Below are 6,000 nucleotides of genomic sequence, written 5' to 3'. Positions count from 1 at the left end.
TATCCATCAGAGCCCCAAATCTTTTCCAGAGTCACTGCTTCCTTGGATAGACTAGAGTTCCCCTGTAAGTATCACCTACATTCTATGCTCCTAGAGTATACATTTGGCCCTATTAGAATGCCTATTATTTGCTTGTCCCTAGGTTTCCAAATGATCCAGATCACTCTGTATCAAACTTTCAGTGATGATTTCTTCCAGGTCATTAATAAAAATGTTAAATAGTGTAGGGCCATTTAACTCCTTCTTATTGTCCTTACCTCCGCTGGGCATAGATTTTGCCTTTGCTTCCTTTATAAAAAATTTGATAATTCCTACCTTCTGGTTTATCATCATTACGAACTTCCCCTTTGTTTTATTTGTTATATATAATTTTTTATAGCTGCCTTCACTTCCCTGAGCCAGGTTGTTGTTTTTTTTTTTAACCAATATAGTCTGCTTCCTCAACTGTGGGATTGTAGTTTTTGGGCAATCTGTAAAATGGGATACTATTCCTTCACCTCGCACAGGTGAAGATAAATTACTATGTTTACAGGTGAAGATAAATTAATATGTTTGTGAAACACTTAGATACTATAGTGATTAGAGCCACAGAAAAGCCCATGAGCAGGGTTTGAGTAATATGCAGTAAATAAGGCAAGGGACCATGCACTGAACAGCAACGATACAACAAAATATTGAATAGCTCCTCATTAAATAAGAGGTCACATACTATTTTTTTGACAGGAGCCTTGCCTCATTCAGAGAACAGGGTGGATGAATAGTTCATTTAAAGACTGCATCATAATGCTTAGGTACAAGGGGGAGAGGGGAGGAGGAGATTAAGGCTGCATGAGCAACCTTCATTTTGGCATTTCCTGACTTGAGTGCTTGACTTTGAAACTTTAACATTCTTTTTGTGTGTGTGTAATAAATATCTAGGGCCTTTGCACCAGCCGGTCCCGTGGCTCCAGTGGACCTCCCGCAGGCACCGAAGCCGCGGGACCAGCGGACCCTCCGCAGGCATGCCTGCGGGAGGTCCACCAGAGCCACGGGACCAGCGGACCCTCCACAGGCAAACTGCCGAAGGCTGCCTGCCTGCCGCCCTCCCAGCGACCGGCAGAGCACCCCCCACAGCATGCCGCCCCAAGCACGCGCTTGGCGTGCTGGGGCCTGGAGTCACCCCTGGCACCAGCTACAGTTAATAATAAGGCCTCTTTCCTAGCACTCCTTATTGTGTTTCCATCTACTGTAGTCAGATAAAAGAACCACCTATTTTTGAAATGCTTCCAAGAGTTCCCCACTTTTTTGGCTCCAAACCTTAATTCTGAGGGTGGTTTCAGCCACCCATAGACTATTAGGGTTGGAAGGGACCTCAGGAGGTCATCTGGTCCAACCCCCTGCTCAAAGCAGGGCCAATCCCCTGACAGATTTTTGCCCCATATCCCTAAATAGTCTCCTCAAGGACTGAATTTACAACCCTGGGTTTAGCAGGCCAATGCTCAAACCACTGAGCTATCCCTCCCTCCATCCATTTATTCATCCATTTATTCATCCAGCCAGCCTGGTTATGTACATGTCAAATCCCTCTGCTCCTGGTATCACATGTTGTTCTTTGTATTACAGTGATGAGAGGTTGCAGTTAACTATTTTTATTCAAGTATTCTATGACCTAGAAAGCAGAGATTGATGAATTCTGCAGCCTGCTACTATCTGTTCCGCTTCTCGTAGTCTTGAGCAGCATCTGGCCCAGGGGTAGGCAACCTATGGCATGCGTGCCAAAGACGGCACACAAGCTGATTTTCAATGGCACTCACACTGCCTGGGTCCTGGCCACCAGTCCAGGGGACTCTACATTTTAATTTAAAATGAAGCTTATTAAACGTTTTAAAAACATTATTTACTTTACATACAACAATAGTTTAGTTATATATTATAGACTTATAGAAAGAGATCTTCTAAAAACATTAAAATGTATTACTGGCACACGAAACCTTAAATTAGAGTGAATAAATGAAGACTCAGCACACCATTTCTGAAAGGTTGCTGACCCCTGATGTGGCCCCTCTGCTATCGTATAGTGCAGATGCAACCCACAATCACCAGTGTTGCCCGCTCCCATAATTATAATCACAAATCTTGCAATATTTGGTGTTTTTAAGCCCCAGCTCTCGGAGTCATGGGATTACATGAGAGTCTCAGCTTTCAGTTAAAAAACTAGTACATTTCTAACCTTCCTGGGTGTGAAGAAGTGCTTGAAAACCTAATGGCTCAGAAGCCAGAAGGCAAAGAAAAAGAACCCATACGTATTGTTTTCTTTTTAAATCTCTAGATTTTTTTTAAGCCCAGCACCTGATTTTTGTAGCTTAACTCATTGTTTTTTAATGGTTAGGACTGGTAATGCTGCCCCCAGCCTGCTATCCCCCAGCCTACTCTACCCGCTTTGTTTTCCAGTGGCCTGCTTCTGTCCTTGCCCCAACACACACCACAGCCTGCTTCCCTCCCTGCCCAACCCTGTCTTCCCAAGTATTCTATGCCCCAACATGCCTCCCATGTCTCAAATGGAAGAAAGGGGAGGTTGATAGGAATTGTAAAAAATTGAAAAGGGAAGCCAAGGGGACACAAGGAGAAATCTATGGCCAGTAAAGTTAAGAACATTAGGAAAAACAAGAATCCTGATAATGGTATTAGTCCATTACTAGATGGAAATGGTAGAATTAGCAATTATAAGGAGCAAAAAGTAGAGGTGTTCATTAAATATTTCAGTTTTGTATTTGGGGGAAATAAACATGGCAATTTTATATGGCAATGACATTACACTTTTTTCTTTCCACTAGTATCTCTGGAGGATGTTAAACAGAAGCTTTTAATAGTACACATTTTTAAATTGACAGGTCCATATAACTTGCATCCAAGCATTTTAAAAGATCTGGCTGAGGAGCTCACTGGACCGTTAATGTTGATTTTCAGTAAGTCTTGGAACACTGAGGAAGTTCCAGAAGACAGGAAGAAAACTAATGTCCTGCCAATATTTAAAAAGGGTAAACAGGATGACCCAGGTAGTTCTAAGCCTGTCAGCCTAACACTGATAACAGGCAAGATAATGGAGTGGCTGATATGGAACTCGATTAATAATGAACAAAATGAGGGTAATGTAGTTAATGCAAATCAACATGAGTTTATGGAAAACAGATACTATCAAACTAACTTGATATTTTTTTATGAGATTGCAGGTTTGGTTGATAAAGGAATAGTGCTGATGTAATAGACTTAGACTGCTGTAAGGCGTTTGACTTGATACCACACAATATTTTGATTAAAATACTAGGAAGGATATAAAATTCACTTATTAAATGGATTAAAACTGGCTAACTGATAGGTGTCAAAATTTAACTGTGAATGGGCAATAGTCATCAAACGTGTCTGCTTCCAGTGGGATCCTGCAGGGATCAGTTCTTGGCCCAACGATATTTAACATTTTCATCAGTGACATGGAACAAAAACAAAATCATCACTGATAAAGGTTGTAGATGAGATAAAATTTGGGGAAGTGGTAAAGAATGAAAAGGACAAAGTGGTCGCTCTGCTGAGAAAAGCACTGGGGGAGGGGAGAAGGGGGTGTTCCTGCAGCAGAGAGGGATCTGGGGAGAAGAGTTGGGGAGTGGCCGTGCTGAGGAGAGGGTCCCAAGGAGTATTGTGAAGCAATACCCCTGTCTGTCAGCCAAAACCACATAATTTAAAAAAATTAATTGGCCACAATGAAAGGAGGAAAACCTAGAAGAAGGAGGCTCTGGGGAGGCAGGAGACTGCCAGGCCATGGAGGGATGGGATTAAGGTCAAGAAGGTGATCCAGGGGCAGCCCTAACGTGCAATCTTGTCCAGGGGATGAGGATAAGCTGACTGGGGGCATAGGAGACCAGGGCAGGCATAATAAAGGGGGGACTAAGCAAGGCAGATTCTTTTCCCTACATAGTAACCTTAAATACTGAAATCCCCATCTGCTTTCTCCACATTTCACCCAGGGGGAGCCACTGCCCAGAGAGCATCCCTCTCATGGGCTCGCCCCGTTATTGTTTGGGAAGTCACATAAATGCTTGGGCTTCTTCTCACTCTTACTGAGATGTTTGCCTCAGTAACATGGGGTGGCAGCATATTCTACAGGTTATTTATAGTCCATGCAAATAAATAAATAAATAAATAAAACATTTCCTTTTGTCAGTTTTAAATGTGCTGCCTTTTCATTCCATCCAAAGCTTTCTTGTCTTTTGAGACAGGTCGAATAGGCCTTCTCTGGACCCTCCTTTATTGCACAGGCCTCTGCACAGCTCCCTCACTCTTCCTCACAGATGAAGAAATTCTAGTTTTTAAATCTTCGTACGCAGGGGCTTTGTCCTGTCATGACCATCCCTCCTGATGCCTCATCACTTTTGCTTCCTTTCTCTGAACTTTCTGTCTCTGAGGTTTACAGATTCCGAGATTTGAAGGCCTGGAGGGGCCATCTACTCTGATGCAAGCCGGAGAATCCACCCTGCAATTTTTAGATCAAACTGAAATCTGTCGCCAACCAGAGGTGCAGGTACACAGCTGCAGTGCTGGGAGGGAATTCCATTGCTAAATTGGTTGTCCCAGTTTCTATCCCCAGCCAAAGTCAGAGGAAAACACCTGCTTCCAGACCTGTAGCACAAGAACCACTCAAGCTGCAGTGGCTTCTTTATTCCTGACTAATTTGACACACACACACACACACACACACACACACACACACACACACACACACACACACACACAACCACACACACACCACCACACATCACACACACACACACACACACCGTTCCTCTCTCTAATGCACAGTTCTCAGTGGTGCGGCCAATCTCTGCTCAGACCAAACTTTGAGACACACACACACACCACACACACACACACACAACCATACACACACACACGCGCGCGATCTCTCACACACACACACACACACACACACACACACACACACACACCAGTCCTCTCTCTAAGCACAGGTTCCTCCAGTGGCTGCCAGGCCAATCTCCTGCTCAGACCAAACTTTGAGTCCTCGCCTGAGCTCATGGTCACTTGAGATCGGTCAGATGCAACAGACCTGCCGTTGTGATTCTCTCGCTCCTTCACAGCATCCAAACTTCACTAGCCTCTTCATCCTTTGCCTGGACTGCCGGCTGGCTAGGTCTCAGTGCTTGGCTGTGTGTGCACCACCATGCCTGGCATTAGCACATGCTCCTTGCTGATATGGGAAGTACCAGCCTCCTTCACTGAGGCTCCTCTGCTCTGTAAACCTGGTTTTGACGTAGCCTGGAAAGTAGGCCAGTAAGAGCGAACTGCAGCCGATTGCAGCACTCTCAGGGGACGCTCTGTGCTTGTGCATCTAGAGGAAGGCATGTGCATTAATAGATCCACTTCTCTCTGGGGGTTACCACATGCAAGAGGAGACTTATGTAATGGTGCAAAGGGTTGTTTTTTCGTTTGCTCTCTAATTACAGAAGCTCCTTTACCCTCCAAATTTCACAACAGAAAAATCTGACATCACACAGCACCCAACACTACTGCTGCAATCTCCTCTGCAGCCAGCAGCCTGGCAGGGAGAGCGCGTCAGCACTGGCTGGCACAAGAGATGAACAAGGCCTGACCATGCCACAATAAGGACAGTGCTCTAGAGCAGGGAATTCCCTGCTGAGGGGACAGCTTGGTGATCTAAAACAGGTGTTTGCCCAGTAGGAAAATAGAGAGGTGTTAGGACAGCCAACTTCCAGCAGAGAAAGTATGTTCTTGCACAGAAGACCCCCTGTCACAATAGTGCTGACATGGCAGATTTCCTCCCAAGGAAGTGTGTACAGCTTCTAGTCTAATCAGGTTCTTATATCATGCCCATCACCATGGTGTCTGAGCGACTTCCAGCTGTGCATTAAGGATGCAACTAACAGCTGTCAGATGTGGTTCTCTCCTTATTCTTTCTCTCTGCAGGGGAAAGTTACCTGTGGATTTTATTTT

The sequence above is a fragment of the Chelonoidis abingdonii genome, chromosome 8 (genome assembly GCF_003597395.2).
Source record: "Chelonoidis abingdonii isolate Lonesome George chromosome 8, CheloAbing_2.0, whole genome shotgun sequence".
NCBI classification, from domain to species: Eukaryota; Metazoa; Chordata; order Testudines; family Testudinidae; genus Chelonoidis; species Chelonoidis abingdonii.
This window is presented reverse-complemented; position numbering follows the sequence as displayed.